Here is a 16,690-nt window from a genome sequence, read left to right as displayed (position 1 = left end):
TAAACAACCACTTGTTTAAAGGGACAGAATTGAAAGACAAAGATCACGCATTCAGAATGGCCGAATTCTCACTGGATGAGAGAGAGATGAGGAAAGGGAGGGTAAGTGTGTGCGTGTGATGCAAGCGGAGGCATGAGAACTGATGTTGCAGATGCAGATCACGCACCCTCTTTCCAATGTCTCGCAATAGCCAATTCATTTACTGATACTGGAAAAAACAGAACGGATGTTTCTCGCTCAACAGAGAGAGGGATGTGGACATGTGACGTTTCATCGAGGCTGCGTGGCAAGTCAAGCTTGGTGAATTGGAGCTGAAATAACTTTGAGTAGCATCAGGTGAGTGTAATTCTGGTTTATGCATTTGACGGGCATAATGGAATCATACTGTATTTTGTACAACCAACAACGTGACAAAAAGACCTGTACTGTGGTGCTGTTGCAGGGTTGATGCACGATATGTTCTGGACAGAATTTTCATTTTTGGGTGGAGTGTCCCTTTAATTCATTTATGGACAACCCAGACAAACCCAGCCGATCTGTCATACTTACAGTAGCCGCTGTAAAATGCTCAAATATAACCTGTCTGTGTTACTCCAGCTCAAAATGTTTTGTTTTTCTTCCTGCCTGGTCAGACTGGTTTGTTATCAGGATTCATATGTGGTTTTGACCACTGGCTTTGACCACAAGCCAACTCAAACTAGAGATTTTTCAATTTCTTTGAAATTGAATTGTGAGCCAGATGGATATAGTTTTGAGTTTTGTTGAAACTAGTAACTTGGTATTAGCACCTATTGTATTATTGCTCCTGTATGACATATCGCTTATTGCACCCTGAACTCTCTGTAAGTCGGTTTGGATAAAAGCGTCTGCTAAATGACTCAATGTAAATGTAGTTCATGTCCATGTGAGCTGTGAGTAAAAGGGTCAATTCATCATCTAGGTTTCGGCCAAGATGAAGCAAAGACCATCCATTTTTTTCTACCCTTAGGCAACACCGTGAGGAATTTGTTTAGACTTCTCAACCCTCCACTTGACAAGCAATTTCATTCATAAATATAGATGAACTTTTCAGTAAAGACACTTGCCTCAGGCTGTGCTTCCTGGTCTTGTTATATAGCACGAGAAGTTCAAAGATCTGACAGGTTGACTTTTTTCTAAAATAATAAAATTCAGTTTTAACAAAAACTAAATAGCCCCCCACTCCTTACAATATTTACACAAAAATAAACACACAAGACCAATCTTTGGTGCGTACTAATCTAATACAATAACTTACTGTTTTCTTCAGTGTTGTAAACTTGTCAAGTTTTTGCTATGAGCTATATGTTGATGTCAACATTATCAAGATTTTACAAGTGGGCGAGAAGACAGAATGATTGACTTTTCTCATTCTCTACACAGCAGAGCCGGTGCATCTTACATCAGGACAAAAATAGATGCCTCGTGAAAAAAGTGGGTCACTGAGTCCAAAAGAATTCTCTCTTCGCTGTAAAAAACAACTTAAAAACTTAGTTAAACAGCTGTTATTTCAGCTGCCTTAAATGTTTACGTTAAATAAAATTAGCTTTATGAGTCAATTAAGCTTAAATTATATTGAACTGACTTAAAAAAATCTAGTTGTTTTTTACAACTCAATTTTTAAAGTTGGTCCAATATACAGTAATTAAGTTTAATTGACTCGTAAAGCTAATTTTATGTAACTTAAACATTTAAGGCAGCTGAAATTGGTAATTTTTTACAGTGTTCTTCAATTCAATTCATATTTATATAGCTCTTTTCACAATGTTCATTGTTGCAAATCAGCTTTACACATCATAATTAAAAAAATATTAATAATAATAATAGTAGTACAAGTAGTACTTGAGAGAGAAAAATTATGTAAAAATTGAATTACACTAAATATGTTTAGAAAGTGTAAACAATATGTGGACATATTAGATTTTTGAGTCATCACTCATAGTTTATACTTCTGGATATCCAGAGAACATCTCCACCCACTGAATATCCTCATGGAGGTATGTTGACACTGACAGCCTGCCAGTTCACGAAATGAAAATCGAGCCATTTAACACAAATCGTTCATGTGTCATTGAACACCGTATCACTTAAGGAAATGTCATTTCCTGAAGCTTAAGGTTAATAATTCAGTCTAATCCAACAGGAACCAGACTATGTAGAGAACATTTCTGACTGACACTTATTAATTCCCTTAAATACATAATAGCCATAATGAGCTTTGATTCTTGCAATGCGTAATATGTGAAAGTCCATTTGACCTGTTTCTCTCTTTGTAGGAAACACCATCCATGCCGAAGCAGACAATTCATCATTCAGTATGCCATGTATCACATTTACCAATAATAAAGACTATCATATTATTTCTGCTTGATATCAAAGTAATAGGTTTGACAAATCTCAGGATCCAGTTATTTCAATAAAAAAAGTGTATATCACACAAATCATCACATCTTTTATGTAAAAACTTGGCATAACAGTAAAGACAAAAATACAGATGGATGCAGTAGATAGATAACAAATCAACTGACAACAAGAGGATCATTCATCACATATAGATCAGAGATTAATTGAATCATCTGAATAATTGATGGCTCCAGAGCTCAATGTTTCCTGTTCTAGGTCACAGCATCTCTCATTGTGATTTGCTAGCACACAATACAGCAATATGGATCATTCATTTGTACAAAGTGGGAACTAGAGATATGCAGTCCCTTTGTGGTCGTCTGCTAGTTTTTGCTCTTAAAAAGATGTGACCGCCACCATCGTCAAACATCTTGATAAAGATGATTTGATCTTCTCAAAGATGCACTCTGGTTAAATGGTTTACGTGTTTCAATTCTCTTTAAATGTAAAACTTGGTGCTGCCTTCACTTGTTTCTTCTAAAGAAGCAGCTATGAAATGTTCTTCAAGAGTTTTATAGATTTTGAATTTTACCCTAGCCTAATCTGAAGAGGTAAATATTACGCTGTGTCTCATAGTTACAGGTCAGGTTTCTGGTTCTGCTAAAGAGACACCTTATAAAAGCACACCAGTGACCATGTTGAGCTCATAGTACATGATGATCATTATTATATCATCAGCTAAAATGAGGGACTTTATGGCACAGGATGATTATATTGGATAATAAAAGCACTGTGATTTGCTTTGTGCTCATTTACTAAAGGCCTCTTCCTTGCAATTTTACACTGCGTTGAAGCCGGAAATCCTCAATCAGGTCATTTGTCATTTTACCGTTTTACAGCTGTATTTTGCTGTCCTTAGATCAGTTTGAAGGATTAAGTGAAGTATTCATTTAGCAGGAAATTGACCACGAGGACATAAAAAACCTTCCTGGAGAATGAGCTTGTGAGATATTCTGTCAGCATCTTTTCTTGAGTTTCTGCAACAGAGACCCAAAGCCAAGCCCATTGGCCAATCATGGGCAAACCTTTGACCAATCACAAAGGCTGCACTCTAAAAAATGCTGGGTTACTTTCAACCCATCCTTGGGTCAAAAAGGGACAAACCCAACCTTTGCATTAAATGACCCCCCTCCCCAAAAATAGGCTATATTTGACCCAACAATGGGTTAAAACAAACCCAGCATATTTACAGCCCTCCAGTGAGCCCATTTTGACCAAGATATTAGAAATTAATGTAATAAATAAAAAACTTCAGTTTGGAGGAAATGTCCGGTCAATTGAAGTCTAAAATAAACAAAAGCTGTCACGTTTCTATTCAGTGTAATTCCGTTTTAATCGTATAAAACAGTCACAAATACATTTTACACAAACATGCCGGCATTTCTCACAAGAGCAACAATTCATGGAGAGATGAAGGATTACTTTTCAGGGATTTCCCGTCCCAGCCACCGTAGGGCTACTTTAAAACAAGTGACACAGAATAATATGTTCAAACAGACTTTGGTTATTCTTATGAATAATATATAGTTTGGTCAAGAAAGGTTATAATTAATACATTTAAATTAGGCTATACGTCAGCTTAATTTGTACTGTGTATTTCTAAATGTATTTACTTATTGTTTGTTACAGTAATTAATTCGTCGTACGCACACCATGTGTTTGACAGCGGCATATAAACACGAGTCTGTGCTGCCATCTACCGACAGTTTTGAAGTATAGCCGATATCTCCTGTCGGTGTCATAGCACTTGTTTTGTTCTGGTTGTTGCTAGTCTAAACCCCCCTTGCTAAGGTCAGACTCCGTTGCTGTTGAACTGTAGCTAATTTAGATAGCGCTACAAAAAGTCTGTTCTTGCCTCTGTTTGTTTTCATTCAATAAAACAATGTTTGTGAAATGCCTATGGCTGCGTGACAAAACAGCATGCTAATAACCGATTGGGTAAAGGACTTTCTGAGGTCGACTGAATTGAAGGATTCCGTCTTTGGCTGTACGATGCACCAGAAAGACACTCTTTTTATAGATGTCAGATTGACCTTTTAGGGATACAGGACTTGTTGAAAAATGTCTTTCAGACGAACTTCTTATGTGGATTTAGGTTGAACTTGAATGTTTAGATTTGTATCGTTGTGTATCTGTTTTTCTTGCAGTCATGTTTTGATACAGATGGCGAAGACAGTAAGGTAAGCCAAACATTGAGCGTCGGCACCACAACGCCACCTAGTGCAATAATTCTGTATTGTCTCTGTTGACCACTAGAGCAAAGTGCCCAGTGCAACCCCATATCATTAATTAATCACCAAATATGCCTCCTCTGCTGGCGTTGGGTCTTGAAACTGTGTTCATCCATTGAGTTTGTTGTCTGTTTGCCTGCTTGCCTCAAAGTTTGTAGAAAGAGATTCAGCTCGGGAGTGTAAATCAAAAAGCTGAATTCTACCTGACCACTAGATGGAGTCCTGCATTCACTGAACTATCTTTTGCAATTTCAGTGGCACAGTGCCTCCTGTATAATATGCCTGATTTTACAAATATATATTTTATCAATTTATTTTTCACATTGACCTGTCTGAGCTGAGTAGCCTACTTTGATTACTGTCGTATATATGTAAGTGTAGCTGCATTGACTTCTTAGCTGTCTGTCTGTCTCTGTCTGACAGAAGGATGACGGGCATCATCGCTTTGGAAAACCTGCCTATGGTTTACATGCTGGACCTGTGATGCTGCTGGTTGGTACAAGACAGGTCAGGACAGAACTTTCTATTATAGTTCATTGGTGACGATTACAATGACAAGACACTTTGTGAATGTCTGTCCTTCTGTATTGTAGTTTGCAAGGACATGAGCATTATGTGGATCGATCCCCCATGAGTCAAACCTATGTGAAAAACAGAGGTGCATCCAATTGTAGTGTTTAAAAACTAGCACGCATGGATCAGAAATGCTTCACGGGGCTTAGACCAAGAGTTGCTTTTCATTTAATGAAATTAGAAAGAAATTCTCTTTCTAAGCGTTATAATTACAAGACTAACTAGGTTTAAATATGCACATCGTGATGTTTTAATCAAAGCTGCTGATTATTTCTTTTTCTTTCTTTCTTTCTTTCTTTCTTTCTTTCTTTCTTTCTTTCTTTCTTTCTTTCTTTCTTTCTTTCTTTCTTTCTTTCTTTCTTTCTTTCCTTCACATACATGCATATTTTTTGTTAAATACAGTAGATTTTGCGTAATTTTTGTCCAGAAGTGTCAGAAAACCTTGTTTCTTTTGTTATAAGTTAAAGATTTCAGTGAGCGTATGAATTGTTTTCTAATGTCATCATTTAAATTATATCAGTCATAATTCTGCATTATCTTTTTTGTTATTATTTTGACTCATTCAACAGTAAACAAGTATTTATAGTCTGTATGTAAATGATGTTGATTAGTAAAGTTGCGATTGTTTCCTTCATCCTGAACTTCATGCAGCTACACAACAAGTGTGCTTCACACGTCAGAGGTGAATATGACTGCGGCTCACTGAGAAATCACATACTTCCTCCAAACACAAAACATCCTGTTGCGCTGGTAAAATGACATATTTACTTTATATGATATTTCTGTAATTTGTGGTGACATTCAATTTCTTTGAAACTCTTTGAGACCTTACAATTGATCTGTAACTACAGGAGAGCCGGTCCACCAACAAGGAAGACAAAGGAAAACACAAAGTACCAACTCAGCATCAATGATGGGTACAGGTGAGTCTTGATGTCTTGATACCAAGTTGACCTCCTAAAAGTTAAATGTCCAAACTTCAGTTTTGGGTGTAACTATAGTTACTATGTAATTAGTTACTGTAATTTAATTATTTTTCCCTTGAAAAAGTAAAGTAATGGATTACTCAATTTTTCTGTAATTTAATTAGTTACTTCTGATGTAATTAAAATACTTTGTGTGTGTGCAATACTGGAAATGACATCAAAATTCAAAGTCTAACTTTAAAATCTGTGCTTTATTGTATAATTCTCACATTTGTAATACTTTGGTCAGTTAATAAGAGTACTTTATGAACTACTTTATTATATTATTTATTTGAATGAATTAAAAGAGCCGTTTCATGTCTATCCTTAAATCACTTAACTAATCAAGGTAATTTGTACAGTAATCTTATTACACTACTGAATATGTAATTAGTAACTAGTAATTAATTACTTTTTCAGAGTAACTTGCCCAACACTGCCAAACTTGTATGTGCGTTTTCTGCCCTTAATAGAACTTAATAGATTAAGTTAAAGAAAAGAATGTAGTTTGACTGTTTTATAAGCAAAACAATCCAATTTAATACTGAATTTATTATTGTAATATGAATTACATGTGTAAGTGAAAATCTCACTTTTTATGAAGCTAGTTGGCGTTCATAAATCATAACTCGGTTGAGGCAACAGTCCGCAGTGACCTGCCTCGACTGCACGTTGTCTCGGCATAGTAATGACAGAACGCTAAAGACAGATCATGTCCTGGGCCATCCATCACGACTGGCAGCGGCTAACCAGTGTAATAATCAGGATTATTATTTATAATTAGAGGAAGTAATGGATCACTCCTCGCCGGACGGGTGGCTCATTAATTCACCTGGGCCTGCTGGGATTGTTTCGATGGGTCCTGTTTTAAGCGCTTTATCTGTGTCACCGTCCACCGGAAGACCATTCTGGATTAGACCATGTGTGCTCCGTCCGCTCCAAAACCCCACAATAATCATGCAGCATCCGTGTAGAAAGTGACTCATGGTCAAAGCCTGTCATTAGGGAGTAACTATGGAGCAGATTACTGTGTTTCAAATCCAATGACGTTGCTTTCACGGGTACTGCATCATCAAGCCGTTTTTTCTGGCATTGTAATGACTCAAATAAATATTGAGGTTCTATGCAAATTGTTAAATGCAAATATTAAACTGCCACTAGCCTATATGTGATATAATGATGAGTAGTAATCGTCTGGCCTGTGGATTGAATGGTAAAGCATAGGTATATCTGCGCCATCCCTGTTGAAAAAACCAGTATATGCCGGGTTAGTTATGTTTCGATGCCGGTTTGACCAGCTTAAACCAGCACAAACCAGCAAACCAGCATCAAAACATACCAAACCAGCATATGCTGTTTTTTTTCAACAGGGATGGGTTTGATTCCAAGGGATTACACGCGTAGTGATCAAACGTAAAGCCTGGATGCACTGTAAAGCACTTTGCATAAAAACATGTGAACGAATTTATATTTAAAACGCAAAGCTATTCTGAATAGTTCCTACTTTTTATTTCCCTCATTCTTCATATGCAATAGTGCCAAATAATAATAGCCAAAAGTGTTGTACAATTTAGGACACCATGGCGTCTTTGCCCTTTATTCAAACATATGATTGATATCATATCATTGATGTAAATATCATATGGGTTATGATTTATTCCTATCATTTTAACAGTTGCACATCCTGCACATGTCTTCGTACTGTTGTGCCGCACTCGCGGTTTCTGATGATAACAGTTAAACAAAGTTTTCTAACAGTGTATTGTATATTCAGACCCTGCTTCGTATTACTGTGCACTAATTCATGCGAGAGAGAGTTCTGTGTGTGTGCGAGCTGCGAGTGCAAACATTATTAAAGGGTTAGTTTCACAATCACAAACACGGCAGAGAAGTCTGTTAATGTATCCAGTGCTCACAGTCAGCTGGTAATAATAGATACATGTTACTGTTAGAGCGTTGCCGCTCTCAGGGCCTCGTGTGATCACGCATACCGACGGTGGTGTCAATCAAACGCCCTGAGAACAGCCACTGAATATGTTATTAGTATGCTACATACACGGTCACATTCTAGATAAATGTGCGCCCGTCAGGGTTGTGACAATATTCAACGTTTGTGTATTTCCAAAATGGACGATAGAGAAAGCAAAAACAACACTGTGAGAAGTTTTGAAGAACTCTGTATGTGACGTTATCTTATAACGGACGCCGGGGCTAGTTGTCACACATATTCCTCCAGGCCAGTAATTGTTTTTTGTTGGAAGATCATTTTTGTAAGATTCAACGTTTTAGCTACAAAAAATATACATTTTTTTTACCTCACAAGTTGGATAGCTTCATAACCTTATATTAACTGAGATACAGCCTTTCCCCATGTGACAACTAGCCCCGGTACCCATGTTACATACGGCAAGATTTATATTTACACCAAAGGCACACGAGGTGCATCTTAAAGATAGACAAATGGATAGTTATTGATTCCAGTTGGAAATGTTATAAATGCAATAAGGGAAGCTTTTGTTCCATCCCAATTTATGTTTTTTGTGGTGGGGTATACAATTATTTTATCAATACCCCACTGTTCACTATTTACACATCATTTAGTGACCTTGTCATAATCAAACTATTGATTGTGACAGGTCAGGTGTCCAACCTAACCTAAAATTGATGTTTCTGCGCTGCTGGAAAAGATAGATTTTGAATTTATGCATTCATCTATTCAAATATCACATCATTTTGTCATAGTCGTGCTATCATAATCTGTGCTATGTACTGTCCTGTAGCTCTGTGCTATCATTACGTCCGCCTAACACGATTTTACAGCAAATTAGGTGTTTGTTTATTCATGCTCAAACATCCCGTAGTTGCTTTTCTTGTGATTGGTCTGTTTTTGCGACTAATATGATTTGTTAAGTAAAGTTAAGTAATTAAGAGTCTTATTTTGTGTCATGGTCAAGTTACAGCTGTATTATTGTGAAGGAATGGAAAACGTTGCAGCGAACTTCTTCTTGGTATATCTGTGAAGTTTCTGAAAGGCACTGGCTGTTGAAAAAGAGAGATTTGTGTTTACTAAATGAAAGCTTTGTTTTTAAGGGGCAAGAACTGTGGAAAATATTAAATGAATAAATACAATCAAGGTTGTATGAGTAATATTTTAGTTATGGTAGGTATGCCACATGGATATTTTAATGTTTAGTCGAATGAAAAAGTTGTTTACTGTATAGAAATGTAAAAACCGGTGTGTATTAATTCGCTTTATAAAAAATGATTCTATTGTCTCTAGTAAATTATTTTAAATAAAGCTTTAAAATATATTTTTTATTATTTTAATAATTCTAATCACTCTTCATCTTCGGTGATTTTTTGCGTATTCAAGTCTTCCTGGGTCTTGGTCTGTTGTGGAGATGGTCAGGACTGTTGGATGGATTCTGGACATCAGGTATGTTCAGATGTCCAAATAGAAAATAATTTGTCACTGATCATTTGGTAGAGCAAACATAGCCCCATGAACTGAGTAAATTCAATTTTTTGGACCACTCCTTTATTTAATTTGGCCTTTTTTGTGACCGATTCATGTCTTAAAGGGGTCATATGACACGGCTGAAACGAATATTATGGTTTGTTTTAGATGTAATGCAATGTGTATACACGATTTAAGGTTCAAAAACGCTTGCTATTTTCCACATACCGTGCATGTTTGTATCTCCTCTTTGCCCCGCCTCTCTGAAACGCGCAGATTTTTTACAAAGCTCATGGCTCTGAAAAGCGAGGTGTGCTATGATTGGCCAGTTCACCAGTGCGTGGTGATTGGTGGAATACTGCAAGCGTGTGAGGGAAATGTAACGCCTCTTACCATATTTGGAACATCAGGTTCCTCTTCAATTGTACTGACAGGTACGCCCACCTTACTTGCGTATACATTTGGGCGGTCTTAGTCAAATCAGACCACCAACTGACGTAGATTTGTGGGGGTGTGGTTACAGGAGGCGTTTCCGGCAGGTCTGGGTGAGCGTTCGCTTTTACATAGAATGACTCTTTTGTCCCGACACTTAAATTTTTGCAATTTTACGTGTCTAATACATGCGTGGGCAACTTATAACTAAAAACACGTATTTGCGCCATCTGACCCCTTTAAGGCAATTAACAGCAGGAGTCATGCTGTTTACGTTGTTGTGAATTAAATCCAGGAAGTCTTTATTATAGATTTAATAAAAACAAACCAGACAAACTAACGGAAAGTTTATGAACATAAAGACATGGTGAGTGCAAAAAGAAAATTATTTTTGCGTCATATTTTGTTTTTCAAATGAAGTAATTTTTGTTGCATTTGACAAAATAGTGAAATATTTATTTCTCGCAGAAGTAAAGCTATTACATGCGTACCTGTATTTTAGGGGCAGCAAATAGGATGATTATCTTTCCTCAAGAAATGGCATATTACTTATATCATCTGAAGAACAGTCTCTACAGGTGATGTTTTTGGGCGACTGCGTCTTCATTCAGTCCTTTATTTATGTCAAAAATTGCTTCCATTTTTGACAATCAAAACAAAGACGGAGTAATAGGCCGGAAAATGCTGTGAATGATAAGGCCAGTGATAAGGCACAGAACAGATTGTTGATTTTTCTTCGGATACTTTCAGAAGAGTGGATTAAAAACGGTGTGACCTTTGAGTTTCATTCAACACATAATGTACACGTGCCATACAGCAAGAAACAAGAAATATCATTTTTTGTGCCCTTATAAGTGCCTGGAATCATGGGATACGCTCTCTTGTTTTGTTGGATCCTTGCCTTTCTTTCTCTGAAGTGTTATTTTCCTTCCTAGATGAAGCCAGCTTTGAACAGAATCCTCTGGTGTGTACTTCCTCTCGGCACAGGAAATGACCTCGCCGCGTGTCTGTGCTAGCCGCTAGGGTACAGGTAATTTAGTGATCTTGAGTCTTTTTCATTGACAGCTGTGTACATGTGTAATCTTTATTGTTTTTTGCCTTTCATACAGTTTGGCCCGTTGGAGCCAAACCTTGAAACATGCCATGTATGATCCTGGGGTTGTAGGCTATGAAGGAAAAACGATTTTGAAGATTCTAAGGGCAATGAAAACAGCATTAATGTGATGTTAGACAAACAAAGGATGTTAGTCGTCTTCGCACCAGACAAACTCTTTATTGGCAAGGTGAGCACGAAAATGTACATACATATATGTGTATAAGAGGTCAACGATGAAAAATAGGCACATTTGATCATTTGCGTTCATGCAGATGTTTTCTGATGTTATTTTTTAAAGGATCATTTAAAAACACGGGTTATTATTAAAGAAATAAGCGTAACATGTACATGTTTCACAAAAACATTTTTCGATGTTCTGAAAAAAATCGAATTATTTGATGTGCTTGAAAAGTACTTTTTAAAAAAAATTGGTGTGTTTAGTTTTAAAACACAGCAAAGTTGATCGTTTGCATCCTATGTGAATTTGTGTTGCCACTGTACATGCAAAACAGACAATGTACATACAGTATATGATAAAGTTTAAATCTGTATTATAAACAATGACAAGCCAGTCTGGCCAGTGTGCTAGTCTAGTCCATTAACCGTGATGACTGTGAGTGGCGTTTATGAATGAAGAAGCGTATAAGGCCCCTAAGTAATAAGACTAAACGAGCTAATCAAGAGTGCTGAGTGCTTTTTGAAATGCCACCAGCATTTATTACATTAACAAAGACGTCCTTCATCTCTGCGAAGCTAGCCAATTGACAATGAAATATGCCACAGACGATACGGAGCTCTCGTCTTACCGAACGACGATCACGCACGCCGTGTGTTGATGCATCCTGGGCCGTCTGAAAGCTAATGATGCTTATTACAGCGACCGCATGTCAGCCATTATCCAGAAATGTCAAGGGAAATATGGTAATTGACATTTACAGGTTTGACGGCTCTGTTTTATTTTAGATTTGTACACATCTTCGATTATTATAAAAAAACGAAAATGTAATGAGGGAGACATGATTGGACAAATGTTAGTCAATGTCATGTTGTTAATAAGGGAATTGATGTGTATTGAGTTATTAAATATAGCAGTGTGTTTAAGTCTCTGAATGATGCACGGTATGTCTCCTCGAGTTCAGGTAAATTATGGTCTGTATCTCACCGAACTAAGAATGAGGATAGTTCAGCGCCGTGTTAATGAAATATGATTCTCAGTGTGTTGACAAATGTAGTTGTTTGTTTGGATTAAGAAGTGCAAATCTCGCTGGAATCAAGTGTTATGTGTTTTTTTTATCGCATTTTACATCAAAACAAGAATTCCTTTTGAAAACAATTGAAAACCAATAGAGATTACAAAGCAAGTCATGCTCATAATTACTTTGCGGATTATGCAAATGAAAAACAACGTCTTTTGTAATTATGTGAATGAACTCTTGTTCTAAAGGAACAACGTCCACCAAATGCAGATGTTGCCAAACAAGATGCTGTAGGAAACGAACAGAAGACAATAGAGAAGTTATTTCATGTTCATTAGTTAATTATTTTAAGTGCAACAAACCAAAACATGACCAACCAATTTGAATCATTTCACATGAAAAAAAACTTTCACAATGTATTTCTCATTATAAGTGTTTATGAATGCCAAAAAAACCCACGGTCAGCTCTGATACGAGATTTTCTTGAATTTACCGCAGAATGTGCCAAGTTGGGACGTCTGCATCATCAAAACCTCTCTCAAGTCAAAGCTGTTCTTCATATTAAGACATGTCTTGATGACTGATCGCCCTGTCAAGTGATATTTTGGGTAATTAGGTACCATTTAAATACCAAAGTTGAAATATCCCCCTCTGTTAGACAGAGGGTGCTATCATTTCGGACAGAGCCAGAAGCTAGAGACGGTCCCTAATCACACAGGATCGCCTAAGATAATGTAGTCTGTTTCTTAATGACCCTGCGCTCATGTCAAAGTCATTACTCACCCGGTAAAGGGACGTCATCTGCCTGGACAGGCCGTAATTGGACTAAATGGTGAACTATGAGAGAACATTACATATGTCCCCTTATTAATTTGGGCACGAGAGTTTTGCGGTTGTAATTACAGGGGAGGGGTGGACAGCGGCACATGACGGATCGCCCGTGATGGACTGCTTCAACTTTGACTTCTGTGAAAGGGAATCTGGGGTCCGCACGCTGACGTCTGATGGAAGCCGCGCTGGCATCAAACCAGAGCCCGACCGAGGGGGGACCGTGCTTTTGTTCTCATGTTTTTATTTATTGCGCGGTTTGTAAGAAAAGAGAAATACAATCTTTTAGATACACCTGTCGTTTTACCTTTCTTCTTGTTTGGGGTTGAGGAAAACATAGCCTTGTGGGACCCCCTGTGGTCGTCGTCTAACAGACTTTAAAAGACGTCAACTGTACAGGAATTGATTTTGTTGGCTTGCATCAAAATATGTCAGCAGTGAGCTAGCAGGGGGTCTTCTGTGTGGAGGTGGTTTCATTGGAGGGGCTGGAGATGAAATGGGCATAACGGTGTGATCGGAGCCATGGGGAAATGAGAGGGAGGCCCTCTTAGAGGAAGAAAAAGTTTCCAGAAGTTTTTAGCCTCGTCTCTTTTTATACCCAAGTTCGCCTACACCTTGTTCTTTTTAAAAATTCTGACAGTGAGGGGATACAATGACTTTGACATGAGTCAGGTGGACATTGTGTGTCTAAAAATTTTTGCTTCAATTTTTATATTTTAAAAGATTTCCAAAAGCATTCATTTTGACCTGCATCTTCCACCCTAAATTTGCAATCAGATGTGGCTCATTATTGTTTATTTCTCATATGGGCAATTCCAGCATTATGGATGTGACACTTTCAGTCAAAACTTGAAGTAAAAACTCTCAGACAATGTATGTATTACCAATATATTTACATTTATTTTTTAATAATATTTTTTTGAACATGTGTTTTGAACCATCTGTTAGTAGATAATTAATAGAATCCAGGCATCAGAAAAAGCAATCTATACAAAAAACACTAATTACAGGACATGTTTTTGAGAGACAACATACTTTGTAGGATTGTTCATTAAATTGTACAAAGCAAAAGCAATAATACCAAACAAATAGAGAAGTCGTGGCTTTTTGTGGACATAAAATAGTTATGTTTTAATTTTCATGTGCCCATAAGGAATTCGGATTGTTATGAATGTAACAATTCTGAAAGCAGCTCTTGATGGAAAATTATCATTCAAAAATAAAAAAGATTTAAAAACTTTGGGACCAAACCACTAAATATTGATATATATATATATATTTATATATACAGTATATATCTGAGCTCTCAGTTTGGTTAAAATTATTTCATGATAATGTTGACCCATATTTTTGATTTATGTCTACAGGGTTCAATGCAGCTCTCAGACAAATATAGGTGTATTTCTGTCTTTTCATTTTTTCGTTCTCTTTTTCCCTATATACTCTGTTTCAAAAGTGCAAAATACAAGTAAAACAGCTGTAAAAATATCAATACTTAAAATTCCTTCAAATTATTTAGACTTTGTCCTGTTTTTACGATTTTATTTAAACAGCAGATCTTGCCATGTTTTTTTGTGCGGGTTATGGTGAAAATCTGCGTACACCTTTGTATAGCCTTCATCAGAGTTCTCGAAGGCCAAATATCCTCTATACATCACCATAGCAACAACAATGACATTACACAAAGTATATGCATGTGAAGCGCGCCCATGTTCGTATATGAACCTCCAGGTGTCACAGAGGAAGAATATCTTGCGACGGCTCCAGCATCCTGAGTACATTTGGCGCTGAGATTCTGCGAGATGCAAGCGCATTGGTTTAATTAGTCGGGGTAGAGAAGCCGCAATCCTCTTGTCAATACCAATCGTCGGTCGGCTTGTACCTGGGCAAAGAATCGCAAGCACCTTATCTGTTAACACGCATACATATGCATGGAGCCGAAGTTGTTTCGAGTCATGTGGAAGGCCGATCAGGCCTGTAATTGGGGGGGGTGGGGGGAGAGGAAGTTCGTGTTGTGTCTGACTTTCGTCTGGTTTTAAAACACACACGTCTCTGCCTGACGCGTCTCTGACGTGGTGCTTTTGTTCCTAGCTAATGATCCATGATGGAACCATCATGAAACTATTCAGTACGATTCTCAATCTGCTGTTTTTTCATCGTCGCACAGCTGTTTTGACAAATTCAAGACTTTTTAGGCCCAGATGCACAGAGTGCGATGAGAGATCTGACTCACATTTGTATTACGTCAAAGGCTCCTAATGAGCCATTGTCAAAAGCTTGTGTAGATTGAGACAATGATGGAGTTTTTGTACATGGAGAAAACATCTATTTTCGATGTTTTTTTATTTTCTTGTTTTCCAGGCCTCCGTTGCTCGTGCATGGGATCCACATTATATAGAGAGAAACATCCAGAAAAGGTTTAACAGCAAGTTTAACAGTCTCTCTCTCTCTCTCTCTCTCTCTCTCTCTCGCTGTTAACACCAATCACTTTACCAACACCGCATCTTAACTCCCACTGTTTCGGCTGTCAACTCAATCTGTGAGTCTGCTGGGTTTACAGCGAGTTAATGCCCCGCTCCCTCTCTTTCCCCCTCAGGTGTGTCTCTGAGACTTCTGCCATTAAGTCATACCGAAAATTAGAGAAAGGTGGGTCTAAAATATGATACTGAACTGAAAAATATATCTTCTGCAGAACACATTTAGAAGATAACCCATTGACTTCCATTATATGGAGACATTTATCAAAATATCTTCTTCTGTGTTCCACAAAAGAAAGAGTCAGATTTTGAACAGACACGAGGGTGAATAAATGATGACAGAATTGTATTTTATATTTGGGAAACTGCATCACATCTTGTGAAAGGAGGGTTGCGCAACATTTGTAAGCGCTCCTTTGTGTTGCTGTGACTTTTATTCTTGCTGAAAGGATCTGACGGATGTGAAACATCTGTGATTAGCCCACAATATGCGCACCTTCTAATGATGAGCAAATTTGATATCCATGCTCCCGTTAATATTTAATGTACCAATAAGTCAGTACGAACACAGGCGAGTAATTGGTCGGGTAATTGAATTTGCTTGGGTAGTTTGACATCATTTTTCCATCACCGTGATGACACAAGACCTTCAGGAGAGTCTTTTAATAATCAAATAATAATTATACTTTCTACATGTGATATTTTATTTCAGACCTGGCGAGCAGATAACACGTTCATTTCCAGAATCAAGAACTGGTCAGAAACCAGGGAAAAATGTTGCTGCTGTACGGTTGCTCTTTCATAACTCAAGAGACTCTCAGTTTCATTTCAATAACAACTTTGTCTCAGATGGTTCTCCTAAAGACCTCTAGAGGAAATAAAAACAGACACAAATGAGACGATTGTTATACAGTATTAGTTAATGGTATACAATAATGTGAACGTCATAGCTCAGATTATTTGGTCCTGGAAAAAATATGACGCATGTTTGAATTCATGAAAGAATTGAATATA

At 37.3% G+C, this 16,690-nt stretch overlaps 1 long non-coding RNA gene across 1 annotated transcript; it reads left to right on the top strand.

Annotated features, from left to right (window-relative positions):
- Positions 1–19: 19 nt before the first annotated feature.
- LOC130564637 (uncharacterized) lies at positions 20–15,910 on the top strand. The gene is made up of 10 exons (XR_008964292.1): positions 20–101; positions 245–336; positions 5,076–5,159; positions 5,877–5,975; positions 6,077–6,148; positions 9,564–9,626; positions 11,015–11,109; positions 11,189–11,362; positions 15,561–15,616; positions 15,796–15,910. It is a non-coding gene; the product is annotated as an uncharacterized LOC130564637 (long non-coding RNA).
- Positions 15,911–16,690: the final 780 nt, after the last annotated feature.

The sequence above is a fragment of the Triplophysa rosa genome, linkage group LG14, assembly GCF_024868665.1.
Source record: "Triplophysa rosa linkage group LG14, Trosa_1v2, whole genome shotgun sequence".
Classification (NCBI taxonomy): Eukaryota; Metazoa; Chordata; class Actinopteri; order Cypriniformes; family Nemacheilidae; genus Triplophysa; species Triplophysa rosa.
Note: the sequence above shows the minus strand (reverse complement) of the source record. Positions and strands in the feature narration are given on the sequence as shown.